The following is a 15,700-nucleotide window of genomic DNA, read 5'->3' as shown; positions in this document are numbered from 1 at the left end:
TAATAGTGATGGTGTGGGACTCAGAGGCCTGTCAAAGGGCAGAAGCTAAGGTGCCAAGTCTCAACAGAATTATGTAGTGAGATACCCATCCTGGCTATATTAGTGGTCATTTCTGATAAGGTTTTCCACTGAGAAGAAATTTAGTTCTACATTTTATGTATCTGTAAAATAGCTCATTACATCAGTCGGTGTCATCTTTTAATTCTCCAAGGGATTTGGATTTCATTATATGCCAGTATTGGTCATAAGTACCATAGGTATTAAACTTGGCTAATAGTGCAACACTAGTACTATACCACTGCAGATTTAAGAAAGAGTAAATTCCTTAATTTCCTGTCTGTCTTCAGAAGGACCTTTACTAAAGGAAAACAGAGTTCTGAAAGGTTGAGGTGCATCCAGTGTGACAGAGTCAAGAAAGAAACAATGAAATGATAATAGCATTTCCACAACATAACATGGATTCAAGTTTCAGTGTGAACTTTAATTGTTGGCCTAGAGGGACTGGATGTTCTATCCTCTGTGCTTTCTATTATGTTTAGAGAGTTGTATCCAGCTAACCTTTGCTAATTTGTCATTGTGACAAAATTTGGGTGGAGGTGACAATAACATTAGGAAGATTAGGGGATTGGAGACACCAAATTATGTTTCCTCTTTTTCCAAGAGATCCTCAATATCTTTGTTTGATCCAACCAACAATCATGTACCCTTCTTCAAAATAGCCATGAACAACCTGTTTGACTCAAGTGCAAAGTGTTTGCTTTCCAGTTACATTCTGATGAAGTTCGTGCTCTCAAATTCTTATTGTACATATACTGGCAGGACTTAAAAATCCTCAATTAAAATAAAAAGATTTAATTCTCCCTTTTGGGGAGCATAAAGGCATCTCCTCTTCCAAATACAGATCATATTTCTTCTATCTAATAATTCATCATTGGCTCTAGGATCTCTTATGTGTAGGGAATTTTAATACATTGCAAAGCATAACATGCCAATATCAAAGCTATGTTCTTCTATATATTCCATTTAATTTTCAGGGCGAAACCTCCTAATGTTGGGAGGCATCATCGCCGCAACAGATTTACTTGTGACAGCTTAAAATTCACGGAATGTCGGGCAGCATATTCTAGGGATGTAGCTCTCCTACTACTTTTTAAGTGTTAGTTAGACACAGACGTGGTACCTAAAAGTACTTGTATTGGTATAACAAGCTGAACATCCAAATAGTTCAATGGGATTTTTATGGAACAATAGATTGTGCTAGAGAAAGCATGATAAGTCATTTGGACTATAGTATCCAATCAGTAACAGGTCACACCATGATGAGGGCATATTGGGAGGCCACTTGTTTTTAGGTCTCATTTTTCATTCATGGGTGGAAATAACTATCAATGTAATCAGGTCATGGTACTAACATACTGAGGTTATGAATACTTTCAAATTAGAAATATGTGCCTCAGTTGTCATTGAATCCCAAGAGGAGCCCAACATCGGTTATTCCAGATTTTGTCATTTTTGCAGTTTAACATTCTATGAAGGCCTTTCATGATCAGCCTACCTTGTCAGTCTCATTTCACACTGTTCTCCTTCATAAGCTCTGTGTTCTGGTCACAGCAGAACTCACCATTTTAGCATTTTCCCAAACATTGACTCTCCCTTTTTATTTCCCCTGACAGAAGATGTATCCTTCTCATAGAACCATTGTACCTTTCCCAAGAAGCCTCTCCTGATCCCCTAATTGCTCTTTCTTTCCAGAAATTACTTTAAATTATATTTTATGTACAGCACAATTGAATATATATGTAAAAGAAGGGTGTAAAATCTTACCCCAAATCTTATCAAAGTCAAGCCAAATGAATTACAAAACAATAAATAGGTAAAGGAAATGCTTTCATTCGATGACCCCTTGGAAGCCTACCTAAAATTCCATAACTTTTCACTCCATTTTCCTTTTTTCTTCCCTTCATTTCCTTTTCTTTTCCTTTCTTAAAAATACATTAAATATGTATATATATATAGACATAATTATAACTAGTTTATATGTAATTCTTATTCTGCTGATTTGGTTCCAAATCAAGTCATATAAGCCTTTGTGTATTTCCTTGTACATTTCATGTATTAAGTTTTGTGATACTAAAATATTCTATTATATTGTTATGCTATAACTTTGCTATTTTCTAATTATTGGACATATAGGTTGCTTCTAAATTTCTGCTATTTACATATAGACCAACTAGGAATATTTTCACGTAGATAGGCCCTTCTCCCCACACTCCACCCCCTTTATATGATGTTTTGGGGCTAGGATTCTAACAAGTGGTATCTTCTATTTGAAGCCTTTCTAATTTCCCCAGTTGCTAGTGGGGAAATTACCTTGGATTTCCTTTGTTAATGCTTTGCATCTACTTATATGTGAATGTGTTGTTTTACTTTCTTGATGTAAGCTCCTTGAGGACAGGATTTGTTTTGGTTTTGACCTTGTGTCCTCAAGGACACTATAGTATAGAGCTTAGTACATAGTAGGTACTTAATAAATACTTGATGGATAGATCAAATGCAATTATTTGATCCAAATATTTATCCCAAAAGTAGGATCAGTTTTGTGACTCATTGTTTATATTTTCATATTATTCTCCAAAATGTTTGTCCCAGTCTGCAGTCCTATCCCTAATGCTTTAAAGTGCCATTTCCCCATAATCTTGCCAATTTGCCAATCTTGCCGTTGGATTATTTTTTGCCATTCTAATGGATGTAGGGTAGTTTTTTAAGGTTTTGGTGATTTGTATTTCTCTGATTAGGAGATCTCAAAACTATTATTATTTCTTGGTTTTGTTTATCCTAGCATAATACTCTATATGCATGGCAGCTTAATAAATGTTTTTTTAATTGAATTGCTTTTTAAAAAGCAAAATAAAAAGTTTTCTATAACCTCAAAATGAGTCAAACATTCAGTAAATGTTTAATGTACAAAGCATTGTGCTAGGTCCTGTAATTTGATGTAAATTAACCCACCAATGCAATATCAGTATAACACTTGAGACACTCCCCTCTCATACTCCCCCTGCCCCAGCTCCCCAAATAGCTATATAGGTTCAAGATGACTTGTGCTAACACAAGCCCCCATGGATGTATTTACCTTTTGTATTTATTCTGGCTTGCATCAACCAGAGGACACAATTAGTTCAAAGCAAAGACATTTAATAAAATAGAATAGAAAGAAAAATTGGCAATGGAACATTGCTCCCATAAACCAAAGACACATTCTTCTGGAAACATTATTGGTGAGGAGAATGAGCACAAAAAAAGGGATCTTACATAAGGGGACACATGACACATTTGGCTAGGGCATGCATTGAGGGGCAATTTAAACTGATAGTTCTTTAAGACCACTGTCAATGTCTTCAGGTGTTACCACAATGTCCTTATATGGTCTATTCTCTAGTAGATGTAGCAGGCACCGGTTACAATGTAAATTAGCCTGCCAATGTAAATTCAACATAGCATTGCATTGGAGACAGACACTCCCTTTCATGTTTCCTTCCCTGGGTCCTCACATAGCTGTATAGATTCAAGATAATCTGTGGGATATCAAGGCCACACCAATGTATTTACCTTTTGTATTTATTCTGGCTTCTATTAGCCCGAGGGCACAATTAGTTTAAGGTGAAGACATTTAACGAAATGGAAAAAAGAAGTTTCTAGAAAGGAAAGTTTCTTTGCTACATTCTTCTGGTTCTGTTATTCCTCATGGTGATGGTATTGTGTTATTTTTGGCCATGCCCCAAATTCATGTTGGCTTGTTTCTCTTCTGGTCTCATCTGAATGTTCCTTCAACAGCTTCAGAGTATAGTCTCTATTGAGAATTCTTACCTGCTATTATATACTGGGGGGCAGCTAGATGGCACAGTGGATAGAGTGTTGAGCCTGGAGTCAGGAAGATTCACCCTCAATTTAAATCCTTTGGAAACGATGTTTTTCCATGACCCTTAAGCCTACAGTATTATTGGACTATAGGATCAGAGATATAGAACTGGAAGATACCTTCAAGTACACTGAATCTAATCCCTTATTTTACAAATAAGGAAACTGAGCCCAAGAGAGTTTTAGTGACTTGTCCAGGGTCACACAGCCAGTAAGGACCTGAAGCATAATTTGAACTTGCGTCCTCCTGACTCCAAAGCCAGGCCTCTCCACTGCATATCCTAGCTGCCAAGTAAGAATTACAATTTGCTGATGTAAATAAGTAATACTTTACTTTGGAGGAGCAATGATTCAATGTATGTGTTCTCTCTCCTAATATAAACCTCAGTCGTCCATACTGTTTGTATGATCCTTGTCCAGGCTTTCCTATAAATCCTCCTGAGTACAGATATTCAATGAATACAATGAAAAGGGCAGCTAAGTGATACAGTAGGTAGAGTGCTGGGCTTAGAGTCAGGAAGATGTGAGTTCAAATCTGGCCCCAGACACTTACTAGCTGTGTGACCTTGGGTCAGTCACTTCACCCTATTTCCCTCAGTTTTCTCATCTGTAAAATGAGTTGGAGAAGGCCATGGCAAACCACTCCAGTATCTTTGCCAAGAAAAATGCAGATGGGGTCAGGAAGAGTCAGACACAATTGAACAACAATAACAACTATATTCTGGGCTCACCTCTTCAGAGTCACAAAAAGCCATCTTAATTTCAAGCTTCTAGGGTATAGTCACCAGAGCCTCATCATTGGTAAGGGAAGGTTAACAATTATAGTCAGAAATACCCAGGCCAAAAAAAAAAAGCCAAGCAGAAGTCCCCCCAGTTGTAACTGTTTTTTCTTTTCTACCCCTAAATCTCATGTTGAGATCAAAGAACTATGTTATGGTTAATTATCTAATTTAGGGTTAAATATTCCCAAGACTCTCTCTGGTTTATCATGAGAAAGTATTTTAGCTAGAATAAAAGTTAAACTAAGGGAGACAAGTTAAATGTCCTTCACTCATCTAGCTCATATTCCTGTCTTTATAATTTGTAGCTACCAGTAGGGAAGCCTGATAACTTTAATGCTGTATTTTGGAAAGGGAAAAATCTTCTTTTCCTTACATCCTCCTTGTACTAAGAACTTCTGTGGCTTCAGGAAATAGCTTCAAAAATACTTTAAACATAAGAGACCATGTACTCCAGCATATAGAACACTGGGATAGAGTCAGGTCATAGGGTCATAGGTATAGAGCTGTAAGGGACCTCAGAGATGATCTTGTCTAACCCTTTATTTTATAGATGAAGAAATTGGGTCATATGGCTTGTCCAAGATCACATATGTAGTAAGCATCGCAGGTGACCAAATTTCCTCTGCTTATGATCTGTTGAGTAACCTCAGGCAAGTTACTTTATATCTCTGTCCATCTAACAACATGGAAAAAGTAATTCCTGTCTCCAATCAATTCCATGAATCTAGTTTATGGATTTGATATCTATATGGCTTTTTCAATTCTGTAGATGGTAAGGACGCTCATAGGATTTACAACTGGAAAAGACCTTAAATATTATCTAGTACAATTCCTTCATTTGTTTTATAAATAAAATTCTAATCTATCTTCTGAATATGTCATATATTTAAAAAAAGCAAACTCATGCTTCAAGGTGCAGAAGCCATTTCTTCCATGAATCCTTTCATGAACCTGCATCTCTTCATATTCACTTATTAAAAGACATTCTAATCTGAATTAACTTTATCTGTGTACATGGCCATTGGCACTGATTATATCCATTTCCTAACTGATGTAGATCAATTGCCCTAAGGAGATCAAAAGAGCCTAAAATCTTCCTAGTCAGAGAATATTTAATTTCCTTGCCAAGTGTAGGTATGAGATATACTAGCCAAGGACAGCAGCATCTAGAGAATAAACCTGTTTAGATAATAGAGTTTGTAAGATCATACAGAGAAGAATGGTATAAGATTATGAACAATAATGTTCATAATGTAGCAAAATGCAATGGAAGGGAAAAAGTTTAAAGGAAAAAATAAGCACTTATGTGGCATCTATTATGTTCCAGGGATGTGCCATAAGTATATTTTTTACCCCACTAAAACTTTTTTTTAAGTATGTTGGAGGTATAAAACAAAGTGTTAGATAAGTTGGGAGGGGGTTAAATTGGGGGTTCTGTATCTATATTACACATTTTATATTTTTTAAAAAGCCCATTAATATGACACTATGCCAAGTGCCATGCTACGTGCTTTAAAAATATTATCTTGGGGCAGCTAGGTGGTGCAGTGAGAGCACTGACCCTGGAGTCAGGAGGACCTGAGTTCAAATACGGCCTCAGACACTTAACACAAAACTAGCCAGGTGACCTTGCACAAGTCACTTAACCCCAATTGCCCTCCCCTTCTCCCTCTAAAAAAAAAAAATCTCATTCGATCCTCACAACAACCTTGGCAGGTAGAAACTAGAATTAATTTCCATTTTATAGATGAAGAAACTGAGGCAAACTTGGTTAAGTGACTTGCCCAGGGTCACAGAGCTAGTAAGTGTCTGAAGTTGAATTTGAATGTGGGTCTTCCTGATTCTCGGCCTCTATCTAGCTATGTACCAGAACTCTGAGTTCATTAGTGAAGGGAATTCTCTGTCAAGACAGATCAGTAATTGCTTTCCATACTTGGACACTCAGAGGTTAAATGACTTGTCCAGCATCATGCAGCTACATACGTGTCAGAAACTGGACTTGAACTCAGGTTTTCCTAACTCAGACACTTTTGATCCATGTTGTCCTTCACACACTGATCATAGATTTTAAAGTTAGAAGGCTCATCTAGTCCAAACGAATTGAACTCATCTTTGTATGTATAAGGAATGGAGACAACTTGCCCAAGGTCACAGAGCTTAATAAGCTTAATAAAAGTCTTCTGAGTTGAAATTTGCACCCAGGTTTCCTGATCTGTAGTCCAGCCCTCTAACCCCTAGTACATTAATGAGTACTACTGCAGGCACTACTGCATTTATTAGGTACTTAATAAGTGTTTATTGAAGGACTAAACCAGGCATTAATACAAAGACACACAATACTGGAGAGTGATACATTCAGATCGCCTCTTCCACACTCCAAGTACATTCTACAGCAACAGGCGAAGCAGGGATCTGTCTCTTTTGGGATTTGTCACTCACAAATCTGAACCCAGACATTTTTGCCAGAGCACTTGTATCTGAGGCCATCTCTGCTTTGCCCCTCTCCAGACAGGCTCCTGAGGCTGCCTGACTTTGCAGGGTCAGAGCTGCATCTGATAATAAAGTGTGTCTCTCCTTTGCTACCTCCATGGCAACGAGCAGCCGGGCAGATTCCTTCCATTCAGAAGGGTGGGGGAATGCTCTCCTCCCTGTCTCCCAATCCCTGACAAAGCAATTATTACATTTTCGAAGCTTTCCTTCCTGAATAAGAAATTTGGCCAGCATCTCTGGTTCCAGGGAGGGTGGTGGTGGGGGGACCCCAAACAAACTGAGCCCAGATTGCCTTGCTCTCTCTGCCTTTTGCTAAGAGCTGTCCCGAGCTGCCTCTGTTCCTAGGGAAATAGCCCAGAACGTTCTGCCCCCATGTCCTGGGCAGCTTGTCTTCGTGCACTTTGAACCCATCTTAATAGAGGTGGGTAACCTTGGAGGGAGCACATCCACCCCGAAGTTTGTGCACCAACCTCTAATTTCTCACCCATTCTCCTCTAGGATTGAGCCATAGGCTTTCATTCATTATATTGTTAAAGGATGTGATTAGAAACTGATGGGAGAATGCTAGGGAGGAAGGGGAGAAGAAAGGAGGGGAGAAGGGCAAGGAGGAGAAGAGAAGTGGTGTGGACCGAGGAAGAGAAGGGAGAGGGGAGGACCACAAAACAATGTTATTCTGGAATCTTGGGCAGCTTTGTAAATTCAGTGATGGGAATTTTGATTAGCCTGGCTTTCTGCCTTCTAGCCTTACAGCAGTCTTGCTTATGATAGGAAGAGCCTGGGCAGTAGGTAATCCCCTCCTAATAAATCATTTTCAGAGATCTCTAACCCCAGTAATATGAAGACCTACTCTCACACCTTTCCATTCTTATTGAAGGACTAATTCTAGCAGAATTAACTCATCAGAGCATTCTAGACTCCCTGTTCCAGGTAGACCTTGAGGAACCTTCCAACTGAAAATGCTTTTGAACCTGAGTTACCCTTCAAAGGGAGCTCCAGATAAAGGCCTGTGAAAAGCTTGCCTCACCCTCAGACTCAGTTCCTTTCATCCTCTGGGTTCCCGTACCAGTCAATTACCAAACTGACAGTTCTCCATAAACTGTGAAAATTAGTTTGCCAATCTGTAATTGGGAGAGGCTTCCGGAAGCAGACCTGGCCTAGGCCTTAGCTCTAGGGTATTGAAATAAGAGAGAAAACTCAGGAGGAAAGGCATCAGAGTTGCAAACATTCAGTCTCTTTAGTACTTGACCCCTCATCCTGTCCTCTTCCAAATAAAATAATAAAATAAAATAAAAAAAGAATTATTCCAAATGTAGTTCTGCTAGAGGCACTTGGAGAATTCTCCAAAAACTCTAGTCCAGGTCCTGGCTAATAAGCTGTAATGGGATTTACAAATGAATGTCACTCACACTGCCCCGCAGTCAGCACACATTCCTGCAGAAATTGGACCACAAATTTATAAGTTTGGGGCCAAATTCTGGTTGCTGAAGTCTAGTCAGAATTTGTCCCTAGGATCTCATTTCTAAAGAATGGTTAATTAGGAAATGACTGACTCCAAAATGATTGTTATCACTGATGGGCAGGCAAAAAGATAGCAAGGACTGACCAGACTTCCAAGATTCTTCCTCAATTACAATCCCTTTGATCTTCTTTACTTATTGTTTTTTAAAGAAAAGAAAAAGAACTTACTCAGGGCAACTGAACTCTTAATTGTAGCCCTTAAAATTTCCCCCTTTACCCCCCTTCAATAAAAGCTTCTTATTTGAACTCTGGAGTTAGCTCACTAATTAAATGTGCATGGGTAGTGTTTCCAAGATTCCTGCTCTCTTTTAACTCTAAAAGAGCTTTAGTAAGAAAATAGATGGTGTTGCTTAAGGTAAGATCCAGCTGCAGCATCTTTCAGCTAAATGCCTGGCAAACTTGGGCCTATCCTGGGAATTTTCACCGTGGACTCTTCAAAGGCTTGAGCAGCTCCCTCTATTCAGGAGCTACAGAGAAAGTCCACAAAATGCACCGTGGGGATTTCCATGTTTTTAGCTGATGGCACTGGATTTGCTGCCAGACTTCTAAGTGCCTTCTAAACCAATGTAGATTTAAAAAACACATTAAAACTTCAATTAAATGTTTGCATTGCTTGCATGACAGGGCTCTAGAAGGCTTAGTTTTTCCTGTTGATCTCCTAGGAAGTCACAGGAGTACTTTTCTCATCCCTAAGATGTTTTTTTCTTTCCCCCCTTTTTTTACTTTTGTAACTCTCCAGAATCACTGACCCCTCTTCTCTCCTCCCCCCCAACATTGGAGAATAGAAATGAGGGGGGGGGGTCCCTGTGGTCAATTCTCAGACATAGGTGTCAGGGAGACGGACTTTTTTTTTTTTTTTGCTTTTTGGAGGGCAATTGGGATTAAGCAACTTGCCCAAAGTCACACAGCTGGTAAGTGTGTCAAGTGTCTGAGCTGGATTTGAACTCAGGGCCTCCTGACTTCAGGCCTGGTGCTCTATTCACTGTGCCACCTAAATGCCCCATGATGCCCAGTTTACTCTTTTTTTTTGGAGGGGGGAAGGTAGGGCAATTGGGGGTAAGTGAGTTGCCCAAGGTCACACAGCTAGTTCTGTGTTAAGTGTCTGAGGCTGGATTTGAACTCAGGTCCTCCTGACTGCAGGGCAGGTGCTCTATTTACTGCTCTATCTAGCCACCCCAGAAGGACATTTTTTAAAATAGAATTTCTTTCTGTACTGTTTGTTGCAGGCTGTTTCCCCTGTTAGAATGTGAGCTCCTTGAGGTTGGATGCCTGAGTGCTTGGCACATAAGAAACACTTAATAAATGCTTGTTGACTAACACACAATCTCAGAAGTAACTGTCAATTCCATATACTCACATAAAACACATACCTGCATAAACATCTACATATACACATACATACTGGAACTATTTGATTTAGTCAGAATTTATTCTTTGCTTATATCTTAAGGTTTTTTTTGCTGGGATTTTTATTTCTTTGTGGGTTTAAATCCTTTCTATTGTATGGTATTAATGTGTATAAACTAAGAAAAAAATTCTGTTTAAAAACCTTTCTAGTTCCATTCCTGTGCCTCCTTGTAGTGTGGAGGTGACCCTGGGGTCTCTGAGGCTATGCCAGTGGGCCTCAAGGTCTGGTGAGGACTCCCAAGTTGGACAGCCTTTGAGTACAGGCTTGGTGACAGACATGAGTCTATCTTCTTAAAAACAGCCTAGCTGAAGGGCAGAGACTTATCACTGGAATGCTAGCCATCAAGTGATTTATTATTTATTTATTTTTATTTATTTTTTTGCCTTTTGGAGGGCAATTGGGGTTAAGTGACTTACCCAAGTTTACATGGGTAAGGGGAGGGCTTATTTTCGGGATAGGTCTTATTATCGGGGAAACACGGTATATATGTGTGTATAGACACATGCATATATATATATACATAATCTATATGTACACATATAAATGCAATGTAACTATGAGATAGAGGATATGTGACAGAAGCATGTATGTCATATATACATATATGTAGTATTATTATATCTATATCATAGTATTATATAATATATATATCATATAGAGGTAATATATGTATATTACATAGAAATACTATGTGGCTCTTCAAAAAGGTTATATTCCAATATTTCAATGGATCTCTGGACATACTGAAGTAAAAATTCCTTCTATTGGTGTTAGAGGCAGCTAAGTGGCCTAGTAAATAGAGTGTTGGCTTTGGAATCAGGAACAACTGGGTCTGAATGCTGCTTCAGACACTTATTAGCTTTGTAACCCTAGTCAAGTCAGTTAGGGTCAGTCTGGACATCTGTAAAATGGGAATGATAATAGTACCCAAGTTACCTGGTTGTAGTGAGGATTAAAAGAGACAGATGTAACCCTTAAAGGGCTATATGAATGGTAGTTATTATTATTATCCTTAACCCCTCACTTTCTCTCACCCCACATAGTTAACCAGTTGCTAAATCTTATAATTTCAGTCTTTATAACATCTCTCACACCCATCACTTTCTCTCTACCCACATTATCATCCTACCTCAGCTCCCTATCACCACTCTTCTAGATTATGAAGCTTCCATGTTGGTTTACCTGCCTCAGGTAGGCATTTCCAATTCATCCTCTATGCAGCTCTCAAAGTGATTTTTACTAAAATGCAGGTCTAACCATATAATTTCTATACTCAGTCAACTTCAGGACTAGTTTGCCATTGCCTCTAGGATCAACCACAAGCTTTTCTCTTTGAATTTTAAAGTCCTTTGCCACCAGGCCCCAATTTATCTTACCACCCTTATCCTACATTACTCCCTTTCTTATACTTTAGGTTCAATTAATCTGATGTTGTGCTGGAGAAGACTTTTGAGAGCTCCTTAGACAGCAAGGATATCATATCAGCTAATAGTTAAACAAATTAACTCAGACTACTCATTGGAAGGACATGAGAAGAAAGGACTCATTGGAAAAGACCCTGATGCTGGGAAAGATTAAAAGCAAAAAGGAGAAGGGAAAGCAGGGAATGAGAGAGATAGATGGTGTCATGGAAGGCACAAACATGAGTTTGGACAGACTTTGAGACTTAATGGATGATAGAAGGGCATGGCATGCTGTGATCCATGGGGTCCTGAAGAGTCAAACATGACTGAAAGACTGAACAAACAACTGGCATTCCCTGTTTCTCATCCATGAAATTCCATCTCTTCTCTCTGTACTATTTTTTAAATCAACTTTTCCTCATGCCTAGGATGCTTACATCTTACTTCTGTATCTTAGAATCCCCTTGTTTACTTCCAAATTCTGTTCAAATGCCACCTTTTATAAAAAGTCTTTCCTCTGCTTTCTCCTGCCTTCTCCCCCATAAAATCTTGGATTTATTTTTTTTAAAACATCTTCTTATGAGAGACAGCATCACATAGTGGATAGAGATCTGGACATGAAGTCCTTGGTTTAAGGCCTGTCTTTGACTCCTAGTACCTATGTGACCCCTAGTCAAGCTTTTGAAATCATTCTTTTTTCAAATCTGAGTTATATTTTACAGTACCAATGCTGATCTTTACCTTACCCATATCCCTAGTTATTAGTATTTTCTTTTTTTTGCCATCCTTTCCTATTCTTTTTTTTGTGGCATTGAAGTAATCAGTAGCACACATTGACTTAATTTGAATGATCTCACTAATTTCGTTGTAGAATTTTTCTAATTCTTCACCCCTAAAGGAGATAGCAGTGCTTAAGCTGCAGTTATGTTCAAGGTAGTCTTTTTACATATGCTTATCCTTTTTGTTTACATTGTTCACTCATTTTTCAGTCATGCTTTACTGTTTGTGACCCCATTTGGGATTTTCATGGTAAAAATACTGGAGTGGTTTGCCATTTTCTTTTCCAACTCATTTTTACAAATGAGGAAACTGAGACAAACAGGGTAAAGTGACTTGCTTAGAGTCACACAGCTAGTAATTGTCTGAGGTCACATTTGAACTCAGATTGCCCAGTGATCTATCTACTGTGCCACCTAGCTACTCCACACCCATCATTAAGCACTCCAAAATGAAAAGCCCAATTGTTTCATGAGATGATTTTTCTTGTTTTCTTTAAGGACATTAAAAAAAAGAACTCTGGGAACTCTTCATTTTCCTCTGTAAGGAAGACCTTCATCTTAATTGAAATTTTATTTTTTCTGATTTCATTCATCATGAGAATATTGATATTGCTGTAGTTCATATTTTCTAATAGTAGGTCAATTATAGAATCACAGAATTTCAGAGTTGGAAGGAACTTCAATGGCCCTTTAGTTCAATTTAGACCTGAAAAAGAATCCCTTCCTGATTGCTTTCCTAAGGATATTATACAGCTTGTGAATTCCCACATTTAAATGTGGTATCCAGAACTAAACTTTAGATGTGGTCTCTTATTTCTAAATACTAAGCCTTTCCTAATGTAGTCTAATATCACATTAGTTTTCTTGGCTGCCATTTCATATTGGTGATCTATATTAAATTTGCATTCCACTAAAACCCTCAGATAATTTTTTCAGATTAACTTCTGTCTAGCCATGCTTCTCCCATATTGTATTTGTGAAATTGATTTTTTTGAATTCATTAGTCATTGGACAGAGGTCAAACATTTAGAAAATCTACAGTTAATAGTTCATTGGTAGTCTAAAAGGAATTTGATTCGTAGCACCCTTTGCTCCCTTTCTGCCCTTCCAACACATGCATCATGGAAGAACAAAACAGCCACATGGGACTAAGGTTCATTTTGTATTTTCTTTGATTCTTTAGTTGCCAAAGCCAAATAATTCATTAGAATATTACTAGGCTCCTCCTGATGAGTTTCTCTGTACTTAGCTAGCTAGATCTTCAGAAAGTAGGCACAGTCAGCTGGTGGGACTATAACTTCATGGTTTTCCAATATGTAAGAACCTTCCAGAACCTACAGTCCACTGGCCTAGTCTTCAAGAGCTCAGGGTCATTTCCTAACCATAATGAAGCATTACAGTAGGGATTTATGGGAAAAATATTAAACAATGAATAAAGTTCACAGTCTGGTAGGTGGATAATTCACATACACTATTAAATATATTAAAAAATGCAGAATGCTGCTTGAATGTCTTTTGTTCTTTTAGCCACCAGGAGGTGCTGCTAGCCACTAAGCTGATTCTATTCAGCAAAAAAGGATGTGGTTCTGGGAGCCCATTGTAGTGGTTCTGAAAATTCAATTCTTTGACTAGAAGTATTAGCAAAGACTTAGTGCATTCTATCTTATCCCTAGAGAATCACTGATTTTATATGCCTCTACCTTACCTCTCTTTGTACAGTATATTAGGAATAATTTTTTTTAAAAATTGGGGTAGGTATTCAGGGGATGAGCAGATAATGAAGAATTTGCAACTTCTGGGGCCCTCTCTCCTGAGATGTTTTTGGAAATTTTTTTATTTCAACACTCTGAGGCCTAGGGCAGGCCTTCTCTTCTGTGCCTTTTTATGTGAATATAGATTTACAAACTAATTTTAACAGCTTATGGAACTTCTAGTAAGGTTCAGCAAAATTTAGTAATTGTAACCAATCTATTGTGCCTAAACATTGTTATTATGGAAGGAAGGAAGGAAGGAAACAAACACATTTATTAAGTACCTACTATGTGGCAGGTACTGTGCTAAAAACTTCAAAGATATTATCTGGTTTGATTCTCAAAGCAACCCTGGGAGGGGGGTGCTGTCATTATCTCCTTTTATACAGTTTAGGAAAATGAGGTAGAAATAGATTAAATGACTTGCCCAAAGTCATACAGCTAGTAAGCATTTGAGATCAGGTTTAAACTCAAGCCTTTGTGATTCTAGGCCAAGAACTCTATCCTGTGCTACCAAGCTATTACTGTTGTTATTATTTCTGTTCTGAATATCTTTAAGGTTACTCTGCACTCTTCTGTTTTAGAAGTGCATGCTCAAGAGTTATGTTTACTAGTTTGAAGCCAAATCAAAGCTAAAATAAGAAATAAAAAAATATTAAAGTTAAGTTTCTTAAGATTCAGGACAGCTCCATTTTTGTTCTGTGTCTTCGGAGCCCTGCACCGTGCTTAACACAGAGAAGGAACTTAATAAATGCTTGCTGATTGATCAGAAAGTGGGTTTTGGGAAAAGGAACACATTTGTCTTCATGGTCTGGTCAGCAGCTAAGTGGTTTGTGATTACTCAATGAGGGAGGAAGGGACTCACCTAAAAATTTTAGCACCAGAGGGTCAGCTCTATCCTCAACTTGAGGAAAACTAGACCTTTTGGTGCCCTTGTTCCAGCATAGTTTGTAGTAAAAAAATAGCAGAGGTTCTTTCTGCAATTTTTTTGGATCTTTGGCTTTGGATCTTTCATTTTAGTTTAATTTGATACTCTCTTTTAGCTCCTTTTCTTCTGAGTCTCACATCTCTTTACCCCTATTCCTTAACAAACCACAAAGTCTTTTTCAAAGCATCTCCCTGGTTAGTTTAATCTGGTGTTAAGAAAAATCAATTGGGAGAATCTTTGCCTCATGTCTCATTGCACACCCCAAGTCTATGTTAATTGGCACTCCTGCACAGTCTGTCATATCTTGTTGCTTAATTAAATTCACATTTGTTTTGGAGTGTTCCTTTTACTCTGGTATTCTCTATGCATGGGAGGATAAAAACAAATGAGGAAAACATTTTATAGTTAAATTGGTTTGAGGGAAACAGTCCTGAATCATAACTCTTTATCATTTGTGTAGCCCTTCATTTCAACATCTTTGTTTTCTTGTTTTATTTTTGGTACATATTGGAATATAATAATTTTGGTGTCTTTGAAAAAAAATATGTATCTACCTTAGATATTTATGATGTTTTTATACCATTTCAAAGCAGTTCATATCCATTATTTCATAACTGTCTATAAATTTTTAGAACTTTGTTGTCTTCTTTTCCTCTCTCTTTTCCTCCATCCTTCTTTCCTTCCTTCCTTCCTTCCTTCCTTCCTTCCTTCCTTCCTTCCTTC

At 38.0% G+C, this 15,700-nt stretch overlaps 1 protein-coding gene across 1 annotated transcript in view; it reads right to left on the bottom strand.

Annotated features, from left to right (window-relative positions):
• NOX3 (NADPH oxidase 3) overlaps positions 1 to 15,700 on the bottom strand; it is a 100,530-nt gene that overhangs the window by 80,910 nt on the left and 3,920 nt on the right. The window lies entirely within an intron of this gene.

This window comes from Petaurus breviceps, unplaced genomic scaffold (genome assembly GCF_028583685.1).
Source record: "Petaurus breviceps papuanus isolate PSGF00001 unplaced genomic scaffold, PetGlider_PUasm1.0 90784, whole genome shotgun sequence".
Lineage (NCBI taxonomy): Eukaryota > Metazoa > Chordata > Mammalia > Diprotodontia > Petauridae > Petaurus > Petaurus breviceps.
The sequence above is the reverse complement of the archived record's forward strand: the minus strand, read 5'-3'. Positions and strand labels throughout refer to the sequence as shown.